The sequence below is a fragment of the Lates calcarifer genome, linkage group LG12, assembly GCF_001640805.2.
Source record: "Lates calcarifer isolate ASB-BC8 linkage group LG12, TLL_Latcal_v3, whole genome shotgun sequence".
NCBI classification, from domain to species: Eukaryota; Metazoa; Chordata; class Actinopteri; family Centropomidae; genus Lates; species Lates calcarifer.
In genome coordinates, this window is record NC_066844.1 from 1,828,968 (window position 1) to 1,841,694 (window position 12,727).

Genomic DNA, 12,727 nt, shown 5'->3' on the forward strand with positions numbered 1-12,727 from the left:
CCTTACTCATGTATACAGTCCAGAAGTGTCTGAAATAACTCACTATTTGGACTGTTTACTTCTCAGCCTTGTATTTGAGTGTACTCAAAAAAATCCCACAACAGAATAAAAATGTAGTGTCCACAGCGCATGCACACTTTTTGCTAAAAGTCCCACGTTGCAGTGCCTTGAAGGATTACTTCCTAACAGCAGAGAGAGCCTTGAGATAGAGGAACATTATGTCTAAAGAAATTCAGTCATCTGTTCTTGGTCTCTGTTGCTCCTTCTTTACAGCCAACAGAGGGGGCATAAAGTCACCTAAAATCTCTCTGTCACTTCTCCAGGTGTCCTCCAACCTTCATGCTCATGGTGTTGTAGGACTCTTCTGTTGTGGGTATTTTAGTATTCCTTGTTGCGTTTGGATGATGGCTTGCTCTTTGTAATATTTATGAGTCAAGCGGAGCAGAGTGATGAGTCAGAGTTTTTGTAAGTGCGAGGTGACACAGCAGTCTCTCAGCTGAGCACGAGGCCTCCATACTGCAGCGACAGGGCGCTAGCACTGTCACAACAGAAAGACACGATCAGTCACTCACTATCATCGTCATTAGGTGTCGTTACTTACTTGATTGTTAGATTTTCTTACCAAAATCGTATGTAGCAATTTCAGTCAAAGATGGTAAAGAACCCTACAACCTGTTGTAGTGTTGTGTAGTTTGAACTTAAAATCTAACCAAGTTACAGGTAAATATGTGTAGATTTTCTTCTTCAAATGCAGACAAGAGTAAAACCCACAAACAATCTCCTGAGGGATGTTTTTCTAATACACATCCTTTCCTAACAAACAGCTCATTTGTACAAATGGAGTCACATGATATATTTTTTTTTTTTTACTCACTGTTCTGGTGCATGACTTGACAGACTTTACACTTGTGACAGTTAGTGAGATTTTACAAGGATTTAATGCTTTCATGCTTTCTGATTTGTGGCATGGTGAAAGTTCAGTTTAGTACTCTGTGTAGCAGGATGAAGTGGGTTACCTGAGAAGTTCAACTTCCAAACTTGGACCAGTTTTCTGTAAGCTGAGGCACCTTTCAGGTTAGCAGGGAGACACCGAGCATAAAGAAACCAGCCAGAACATCTTTATATGCTTCAGCAGTGATGCCCATTATATATGTATCAAATACCACATTTGTAATTTTATTTTTTATAAGGTTTCTTCTTCATGAATTCATTTATTGCCACAGTAGAGACACACAGATAAACAATGTGAATACTATGGAGAAACAGAGAAAAAGTACCCAAGAATCTTATGACAGCTGAAAACTTTAAACAAACATGAAATAAGCTGAAACAAGCCAGCTCTTTTCATAGTCTTTTTGCTGACTCTGAAAACCTGAACAAGAGTTCACTCTGCTTCAAGACTCCATCTGCCTCATTTTTAAATACCGCAAACAAAATCTGGAACTGTTGGCAAACTTTTTTTTATCCACACAGACTCTATGGATGTCAATGACAGTGTCTTGTCTGTTGGTCCAGACTAAAATGTATCAACAACTACCAGCAGATTTACTGAATTTAGTACAGACATTCATGGTCTCCAGAGGCTGAATCTCAGAATCACTTTCTCCACTAAATGAGCTCTGGATATTGAACCAGTTCCATTCAGAATTGCTGGAACCTGGTCGCTATCCAGCAAACCAGCTGTGTTTCCACCAGTTTTGAGCAGAGCTCACTGTAATCAAGGATGCTAATCTATGTTGTTATTACAGATATTTGTCTGCAGACCACTGGAAACTATTTTATCCCTTCGATTTCTCACGTACCATCCTCCATCCTCTCTTTCCAACCTGTAGAACATGAAATGCCCCCTGATGTTGTCAGGGTTCACACTTGAAAACCTGATACTTTTTGGTTCCAGCTGCTGGGAACAGACTTTTCAGATCTCTGAACCAATTTATTTGTGGTGAAAATGCTCTGAACAGGTACAATTAGATGTGTGAACCAGAACCTGTTCCACGTTGGTGGAAATGGGATATCAAGAGATATCATGAGGTCCTCTGCCAACATTAGGTTCTCATTTGAAATTCATAGTGAAATGTCTTGACTCCTATTGCAATGATGAATTGTAATCACTATGGTGATCTTCTGAGTTTTTATCTAGTGCTGTCGTTAGGTTTGATTGGTCCAATGGTTTGATTTACGACCAAATACCTGCAAAATAATATTGTCATCTCTAACCCTAACCCTCTTGTTTAGTCCTAATTAGCACATGCCATTATTAGATTCTACTCCAAGTTGTTGAACATGGTAAACCTTACCCTCTAAACATGCTAACGTTGTTATTTTGGGCATGTTAGCAGCTGATGATGGAGCTGCTGTGGTAATGTCAGCGATTGTGTTTTAATGAGTGTGCTTATTTGACTCCTGTCTAATCATTTGTCAAGACTCGAAAAGGATGAACCCCTTAATCAATAACTTATCAAGTAAAGTGAGTTCATAGGATCTTGTACTTCACTGTAACACTGGTTGTATTGAACATTTCCTCAGACACATGAGATTTATTCTCCCAGCAGGGGAAGGTCTGGTTACAGCCATGGTTAAGACCATTACAGGCGCAGTGGGCGGTGTTTTAGGAGCATGCAGTATGGTCAACAGTTTGAATCAGCTGGTTTACAGAAGGGAGGTGATGAGATTTTCCCTGATAAAGTCAAGCCGTGTCTGGTATCCCATCTTCTTTTCAAGTGGCCAAGTTATCTGGTTATCAGCCAGCCGCATCTCGAAACAGCAGAGCGATAACGTCATCACAAACTGATGCCTGTCTGGAAATGTTTAGAGAAGGCTTTTACCACCATGTTGGAGGAATGACAACAGAGGAAAGATGGTGATGTTGTTAACACATACTCTTGGCATAAACAGGACCTTTCAGATGGAGAAAAAAAGGAGGGTTTTCTGTAATTGTGAGGTTAGCGATCCAACAGGCGTGGTGTCTGATTTATGTTTTTAGTCTTGAAGTGTTTGTTGCACCTGTTGGTAACTGCTCCCTTGACAAATAAAATCCCTCTATTGCTGTGTTCATGTCTCCTCGGAGGTGATTGTGTTTGTCACTGCTGTGTAAAGCCTGTGTGACCAGTTGATTTTTTGGGCTGTGATTGACACCAGTGCAGTGCCCGTTAAAAATGAGCCTGTCAGTAGGGGCCGATTGCTCGGCCTGAGTTAATCCAGCTTGCAACTTACAACTTCACACTCCACGCTGCACTGCCTTGGTTTGCGAGCGAAGAGCACAGTAAATACAGTGTTACACAATGAAAGTGTGGATCTTTTTTTGTTCTCCACATACTCGGGGGAGAGAGGGAATCTGTACAATGTCACACAAACAGCACCACCCATAAACATTCAGTGTAGGCGACTTACAATACCAGGGAATCCTGTCCAGGCTGCAGATTGTGTGGTCAGTTGGTCTCGTTTGTTACTGCTGGAGTTGGCTGCTCCGCTCCTCTCTGATCGTATCTGGGCTGTCGTAGCTGAGTTCCCGTTCACAGAAGATTGTCTGGATGCTACACTACCCTCTTGCTGTAGCTCCGTCAATGCTCAGAAATGTTTGGGAAATTGCCTGTGAAGAGGCAGAGGATGTTTCAGCTCCTCATTCCGAATAATTTTTTGCAAAATGAAATGTAGGTTTTTGCTTGAGAATTATGGAGAGCTCACTCAGTTTGGAGCTTGCAGTTATCAGTGTTTTGTTTATATGTTTTTGTTTAAATTTGAAGGTATCACATTTTTGCATTAAAATGCATTAAAACAACTAGGCTTGGGCTCAGGTTACTTTATTTGTACCCATAAGTAGATTTGGTAGTCCTATGTTGAGTTGTGTACTTACATCACCCCAAATGTTTTCGGCAATTTTCAAAGCTAGAGAAATCTGTAAGTTTAATCAAGGTAACTGTCTGTTTCATTTGGTTGCCTGTCAATAGTGTCATATCCTCTTTGAGCATGCATCAGTGCTGTACTTTCCTTATCTCTACGATTCACCTCACCAGACATCTGGATCTAAAGTTATCAGATAAACAAGCTGAGCTAACGTCAGCAGCAGCTCACCTCCACCAAACACCATTGGAAAAACACTGATTTTTAATGTGAAACTGTTTTATTCAGTGTTTTTACTGGATTTAATCACCTGGGCTGTTTGCTTTGGAGAGGAGGAGACCTCTGTGGAGAATTTGGCTCCTGGGTAAAAAAAAAAACAAAAAAAACCTCCTGAAAGATTGACTCGTAAGGAATCCTAACCAGGAGAAGCTGACTGCAGTAGTGCTGAAAACAACAACTCCCAAGAGTCCATGCTACTTCACAATATCAACAAATCCCATCTTTTGTTTTGTATTGTTTTGATGGAGTGGCGGAAAATTACATATTGTGTGTTTAATTACCATTATATACTTTTATTATTGATCAGTCTGTGTATTTTCTCTCTAATGACTTGTTTAGTCAGAAACATTTGCTGCAACCTAAAGCGACTTTTTCCAAACACCTTTTTTTTTGTCCAACAACCAAAAACCCAGAGTTGACAATGATATAAAACAGTTTTCTCTGCTTTATGTCACATGCTCACATTCTGAAGCTGTAACTTGCACATTTTTAGCATTTTTACTGTCTAAACATTTAATTGATGTAACAAAATTGTTCACATCTGTTTCGGTGGCAGCATTCATTCGCTCACATGTGACTAATGTATATACAGAGAGCTGTTCTGTACACTGAAAAAGATGTCCCCCCCCCACAAAATATTTTTTTCCCACCACAATCCATGAATCAGCAAGTGCTGTGTGAAACTGGGTTTTCTGCACTTCAAGGTAAAGCAGAAAAAGACTGAATTCTTTTCTGTCTGAGGCCTAGATTCACACACTTTGATCAGCTTTCTCCGTACTCACCCAAACAGCTGAAACGGCCGTCTGCAGCGCTCTGCACCCCCCCCTCCCCCCATCTTTTTTTTCTTGTACAGGGAATAACAAGAATGTAGCGTTCCTCTGAGCTGGAGTTCCTTTCTTTTTCTATACACCTCTTGTTTTCCAGTTAAAACTAGGATTACCCACGTTTTCTGGTCTCCCAGAAACCAATACATGTATGCTTGATATAGTAAAAGAATAAGTTATTTATTGGATAAATACCAAGCTCATTTTAGTCAGATCTCTGTGAAAGAGGGTTTGGTCTTCGTTGTCAAAGTTTTAAAGCTTATATCATGTAAATCTACTAATCTCTCCTTCATCACAGGCTCCCCTTGTGGTGAAAAATACATTAAAAACAGATTGATGCAATGAAAAACATGAAGATTAACTCATGATTAAATATTAACAAAACTCTCCGCAGCTCCCTAACCATCCTACTCACCTTGTAAATAGCCTTCTTTGAAATGAGATTTATGTAAGAATATATCAGCTTGAAGGAAAATAGGAACCACATTATAGTCACTTTCTACAACACGGTTGCATATAACTGTACAAGACAAAGAGCAGTAAACGGCTGCACAGTTTAGCCATAGCAATCAGGAATAGAAATTGGTCAAAAGACATTTATAGAAGCAAGCTACAGAAGAGCAACATAAAAGCAAGGCAGGAAAATACAGATTTCTAAAACAAGTGAAATAGTTTATTTATAGCTATGCAGTAAAGGTGAGTCCTCAGATTAGTGTTGAAATGGTTGATTTCTATCCATTTATTTATTACAATAGATACAAACAAGAAATGAGAAGAGAAAAAGCAACAAAGGGTCAGTGCCTCAACCACCCCCAACCCACCAGAACACCCCATGACAACAATTTTGATAACTGCTCAGTGTCTTAAGTGAATTATCAGACACAAATGCCAAACATTTACTGATTCAGAATGACCAGAAAGAAAAATTGCCATTGCCATTTTATAAAATTTATGAATTTATTTTACATTTTATAGACATAATGATTAAATAATAGGTTCACATTTTTTCAAGTCGGTCTTAAAACAATGCTCACATGCCCATATATCGTTTAAAACACTGTTTGGTCGCTGTACTCATTTAAGAGATCCCTTATCCTGTAACTGGCAGTGGTGGCTGTAACGTAGGTCATTCTTGAGGAGGCACATGATAGATTTAGCTTTACGTTTGTTTGTTGCATTACTGTGTGAGTTACTGCACCGTTCACACAGGTCTCCATCTATATTCAGTGCATGTCCCTGCTAAACAGGATTTTCACAATTACTGATGCCCCAGTCTGATACACTGATCATTTTCTGTGCCAATAAGCTTATTAAATGGCCCAAATGGAACTGACCCACATTAAATATAATGTCTTAGTCTATGCTGTTTTTGGAAATTGGTTTTTGAAAATTAAACAGAAATTTGCCTCATACACTGGTATCATTTTATTTTTTATTCATCTAAATTAATATTAGCAGAGACAAACGTATGATTGTTGTTTCCCTGTTTGTAATTCAATATCACTGCTGTTGATGTCACACTGGATACTCAACATGGCTGACAGTCCAGCTGTTATTGTGTGACTTTAATTAATTTAGTCTATTATCCAGACACCTTGTAGCTACAACCTCAGTCTGCGTTGATCCTTTTCTAGAATAAGGACTGGTTGTGTCAGATGTGTGAAACCCAGGCTCAGAGCAGAGGCATGCACCAGGGTTGCACACGTGTCGACCTGTCCACGCTAACAACCAACAGTGCCGTGAAGGCTGTTAGCCTACCATAAGTGTTAGCCACATTCTCTAATTGTGCTCGCTGGTGTAACTGTGAAAGGAAGCGGCAGCATTGATGAGACTGCAGTGCTCATGGTCTATATTAGTGACAGAGAGACAGACACTGTGTGTGTGTGTGTGTGTGTGTGTGTGCTGCTTGTTTGTGAGGCAGTATTATTGATTCATAGGCAGTGTGATTGCAGGCAGCCTCCCTCAACTGTGTTCAGTCGGTTTTACTGGGCTGGCAGAGCCTGCTACACTGCAGCACGTCACTGGAGGCTGCGTGTGTGCTTATGTGTGTATGTGTATGCTTCTGAGTGTGTGTGTATGTGTGTCTGAGAGCCTGTGTGTGCATGAAGGATGAGGGGGAGACAGTGTGTGCTTGTGTTTATTTATTTTTTTTTGCATGTAGTCATCCATGTAAGTACATTGAGCCGTGAAGCTCGTAAGTGTGTGTGTGTGTCTGTGTGCATAAGAGGGGCTGTTGTAAGTCATGTGTGTGTATATAGTCATGTAAGCACATTGAGCCATGCAGTGTCAGTGTGGGAGTGAGGGAGAAACTCTTTGTGTGTGTGTATGTGTGTGTGCGCCTGTGTAGTTAGTCATGTAAGCACATCAACCATGACGTGATGCCACTATGTTGTGTGTGTGTGTCCATGTGCTTGTGTGTGTGTGTGTGTGTGTGTGTGGGCTGCAGTTGTTCCGTTGTTGTGGAGATGGATGGCAGTGGCTCGCGTCATTACTGAGCCCGAGTTAGCTTTGTGGCTAATTTTAGCTTGTAGGTTACCTGTACCTGTGTCTGCCGAGTCGTTTTTCTGTGCAAGGAGGCAAAGGAAGTGAAGATGGAGCGAGGTGAGCATAGAAATTGTTTCTTTGTTTACTCCCATGTATTTAAAACCAGTTTTTTTAATGTCATTGTTAGTGAATCATCTTATTTGAAAGGGCTGGTTGACATGTAAACAGAGGTCATCAGCACTGAGATTCAGACCTGATGCGGATGGTTTGTAGCTTCACATCTTCATATCTGTTTGTTTCTTTTTAAAGGTTATAAAGGTTAGTTCTCTTACTTCTGAATTATTACATTTTTGTCAGAGGAGAAGTAAAGAATGAGAGTAAAGTGGACAGAGCAGCCAAAATGAGTTGTTTTATTTGATCATTAATGAATGTGATGTGATTTTTTTGTTTTTCTTGTGTGAAATTAAATGAAGAATATTTTCTATCAAAAATGATAAAGCAGAAATAAACTAGTTTTATGTAGTGAGTGTGAGCTGTAAAATGTTAAAGCGATGTCTTTCGTGTCAGGAGCAGGGACGTGTGCTAACTGAATCTGTTTAGATGGTTATCTGTTATGTTCCAGAAAATTTACATTTAGATTTAGTGTTTCCCACATATTACATTTATTTGGTTCTCCCATTAGTTTTGCCCTCCACCCTTAAAGGAGGTTTTTATACATTTGTATTGATTATGTCTTTCATTAAAATTTATTTATTATGGTTTTTCTGGCATGCCTCCCTTCAGAAGCTAAAAAAAGATCATGCCCGCCCACTCCACAATGTTTATCAATCATTAACAGTAATCAGGGAAGCAATGGATAAAAAAGGATCCAAGTTGTGTTTTAGTTAAATAAAGCTCAGCACAAGAACCTCTGCCAAGGGTTTTTAATTTAATTCCCTAAATAGATCATTTTCATTCAACTTAGTTTTACAACAAATTTTTACCCTGGTCATCCATAGCATGAATTACCACTAATTCTCATGAATGCACTTTACATGAGCCTCCACCACAAAATATTCACCCTACGGGAACACTGGTGATTACAGTCATTATATCACACTATCACAATAGTTTTAATAAACTTACTAAATGATATTAATCAGTATAGGTTGTTGTCAGTGCTCATGATCAGTTGTGAAAACTTAAAGCAGCATGATTATTATTGCTCAGTAATATTTTTTGATATTGATTAAAAATGTCTGTAGTACAGAGAATCTAAACCTCAGGTACTAAAACTTGGCGCTGAATCAATGCTTTCTCAGCTTTTTTCTCCTGCTTCAGATAACTCAGGGTATCTGCTGCCTCAGAGTACCTACACCAGGCCTCTCTCTCCCCCAAATTTGTAATCTGTACACCTCGATGCTTCAAGCTTACTGGAATTGTTTTTATATAAGGTAACATGAGGCCAGGGGTTTATGACAACCCATGGTAACTGAATGGATGTAAGTGACTGTGGAAACACTGAATTCATTGACCAAGAAACTCTATGTAATGTAGATCAATCATGTCACTTCCAGTATCTGATCTGTTTAATGCAGTCAGTCAGTATCAGTGCTGATACAGGTTTGATACAGAGATTGGTTCATCCCTACTTTCTTTTTTAGTCCTTGATTGGATATTTCTGACTACAAGTGTAACATTGATAATTTTATACTGCAGTTTATCAGGGAATGTTGAGGTGCTGCTGCTGGTGTGCAGACAGCATTTCACATGTGAGAAGTTTGGCTTCTTTTCCCCTTCTCAAAGTCAGGTTTGACCAAAACTCTGCATGTTGATAGAAGGTAAAATTACACTAATATGGAATATGAAAACACAAAATGCAGTGACTCAGACACAACAGTATTTAATGTAATGAGGGAAGCTGTATAGTGTGTTGATCCCTGAAGCAAATGTGTGTCTTTGTGAGAAGCGTGTTTATACAGTGGGTGTGGGGAGATGACATTTGCTAAATGGTCATAAGATGAATGTCATCGATCTGTGGGGAATTTGGGTCATTACAGCTGCAATGAAGAAAATACTGGGTAAATATTTAAAATAATAGAAAACACCTCCTCCTCTCTATCACACTGAACGATTTACTTATGAGACAGATAAAATCAATGAACTAACAAGTGTGTGTTGTGCACCTGACTCCTCTGATCTGCAGTTTGGAATAGTTTATTGGATGTATGGAGTGAACGGAGAGAGGGCTGCAGCGTGCTCTTTGCTTCGGCTGGCTTTTTGTGCCAGGTGAAGTTTTGTGGCATCATGCAAATGTGGCCTACTTGGCGAGCAGTGATTCTGTTGTGTTACTCATTCTGGTGCGAGTGGCCTAGTTACACCCATGTCCTTCATCATTTCACACATTTGCATGCACTAAGATTTTTGAATGGTTTCACTTCATTGTATTTAAATTGAAAACACTGGTGATGGTAAAAAAATAATCTTGAACAAATTATGTTAATTCTAAATAATTAAGAACTCCTGTCTAGCTCTGCTTAACCACTTAAGGAAATCAGGTCAGCTGAGCCCTTGCTGGACTCTGGCTGGCTTTTTTTTTGGGTGCCTTGAAACTGGGCTAAAATATGATCCCTGTCTCAGTCCTGTTTAACCCTCCTGTTCAGTGGCTCCCGGTCCTGGACCTCTGACACAGTTTATTAATGGTTTCCTACCTCCACCGAGTAGTCTGTCTCAGTTAGTTGCATTCATTTACACCTTGCACACCAGGTGTAAGTCACTACCTAGAATAAAACTCAGCAGGGTCAGAATGTAAATCCACTGCTCTGGTGGAAACCTGAATTAATAATAAGCCTTCTTGCGTGCTGTTGCTCCCTGTAGGGAAAACTGTGCTTAGTAAGCCCTGGTTAAGGTCCTCTTTGGCCCAGCAGGATCCAGGCTGATGTTTTCAGAGCCTCTGATCTCCAGTGCTCACGTGTCCACTGCCAGATTAAAGTCTATTTAAAGTATTCATCAGAAAAGAAAGTCTTTCAGAGGAAAAGTTTGCAGCCTGTCACAGATGCTAATCTAACCTCAGCTAAAAGTAAAAAGTCTCTGTGTTTTAGCTCAATCAGCTTATCTTGTGTCTGTTTTTATATTTTCAGATGTTTTTCTTTTGCTGTTTGGTATTTTTATTCAATTAGTTCAGTGCAGCCTGTAATTTGCCAACTGTGTGAAACACAGTCCTGTTAAAAACTGAATCAGGCAGCACTGTGGTAAAGTGTGTACAGTAGTCGTTCTTCAACCAGAAATCCCAGCGACTGGAAATATCTGCTTTGCTGAGGTGTTCTTGAGTAAGATATTGAATCCCTGTCAGCTTTAAGGTTGCTCTGTGGCTGACCCTGACCTTTGACCTCACTATGAATAGAGGAACAAGTGCTACAGGAATTTATGATGTGTCTGGTGGCGATAAAGCACTTTTTAAATCACTTACTTTTTAAGACCTTCATCTGCCTGATTAACAAAAGATGCACAACAGGAAGAGAAACCTGTCACATAAAGGCATCGGTTTCTGCAGTCAAAAATCACATCACAGTAATTTTCTAATTGATTAATTGATTAAAATGAAATGCTTTGATTGTTAAAATGTAAAAATCTTATCTGTCTAGCTAGAGGGAGCACCAACAGCTTTCTGAATGCTGTATGAACAGACAAAAAGAAATATATATATATATATAGCTTTCTGCTTTCATTTTTGGGACTGATTGCTGCTCAAACCCCCGAGGTCATCAGCCACCTCAACCCAAAGTTGAGAGTGTAACCTTGTGTAAATGCTGCATTTGTCCTTTATTTTCAGTCAATGTTGTCTTATTATTTTTTTACAGTGTGCAGTGAGATCAGATGCCTCAGAAACTATAAGAACATCACAAACATTTAAGATTTTGTACGTACAGGCCATTTTTCATATCTAGATATTATTAATTGGCACGTTTGATCTCCACTTTTCCTCTTTGAATGCAGCCGTTCACTTTAAACCCAAAAATGGCGAGCAGTTGACCTTAGCCGAGGGTTCTCTTCAGCTGTTTCTCCCGGGTATCTCGCCCTGGGATTCAGACTCATTACTTTGCTGCTCATGTCATGTAGGGACTCGACAGAGGCCGACTATTGTTCCTCTGGCTCCCGACCCTTTGTTTAAAACCGTGATCACACCTACAGTTTTCCTCTCTCTCTAAGCCAGAGTGGAAAAGTTGACTTTACCGTGTTTTTGTATTTGCTTTGCAGAGGCTCGTTTCTTTGTGTTTACAGTGAGTCAAAACAAATGTAGGTTTTACTAAGCGTGATGTCTCATCTGCTGTTTCTTCTCTGGTGGTCAGACCTGTCAAAGCTGCTGTTCATTCTGATTAATATGAGGTGTATTTTTACTCCTGCTCACCTCTGAACTATGACCTTTTAGTGTGTGATAGTTTTTCCCCATGACTGGTAACCACTAAATATGGTATTTTGGACAACTGAAACAATAGTCAGTTGATTGATTAGACGATAAAGAATGCAAGCAGCTCTTTTGATAAATGATTAATTGCCATTTTTTGAGCAAAAGTGCCAATAATTCGCTGGATTTGGCTGCTTAAATGTGAATATTTACTGGTTTTCCTTGTCCTCTATGAGGATTATTTTAATATTTTTGGTTTTAGATTGTTGGCAAGATAAAATTTACAAGACTTCAACTTTGGCTCTGAAAATGTATGATGTACTGTTTTTGTCATTTGTTGCCCAAACTGAGAAACAAAATCGCAGATTAATGGAATATAATTATTAGCTGTAGCCCTACAAATTGTGTTTGGCTTGACATAAAGACTTTGATATTTAAAGGCTATGATTCAGAAATCAGATCACCCATAAAACCTTGATTACATTATTTTCCTGTGGGTTTTTAAATTGTCCTCTTCTGACAGCCCCGTGTAGTTGTGTTTTACCTCAGAGCTTAATTCAGGTCACTCCAAATTAAAGGAACGCTCGACCAGGATTTACTTCAGATCTGTTGTCTGTCTGCTCATCAGGTAGTTAGATATGCAGATGGACAGACAGGCAGACTGACATCCAGACAGAGGCAGGTAAAGCCTTTGACACACAGACTAACATCAGATACAAAGAGGGAGTCAGTCAGTCCATCCATCATAGAGACAGACAGACAGACATGTTAAATGGATAGTCAGTCGGGAGCCACTGGCAACGAAAGGGTTACCATGGTGACCGCGTGTTTACGTCCGCCTCCCCGCTCCCCGCAGCTTTGGCACGGAGAGCCAGTTTCCATGGCAACGGCCCTGATACACCCCCCTGCCCCCCCG

General features: G+C 39.8%; 1 protein-coding gene across 1 annotated transcript in view; it reads left to right on the forward strand.

The window, feature by feature from the left end:
- The window catches only part of chd6 (chromodomain helicase DNA binding protein 6), a 90,263-nt gene that overhangs the window by 18,333 nt on the left and 59,203 nt on the right, over positions 1-12,727 (forward strand).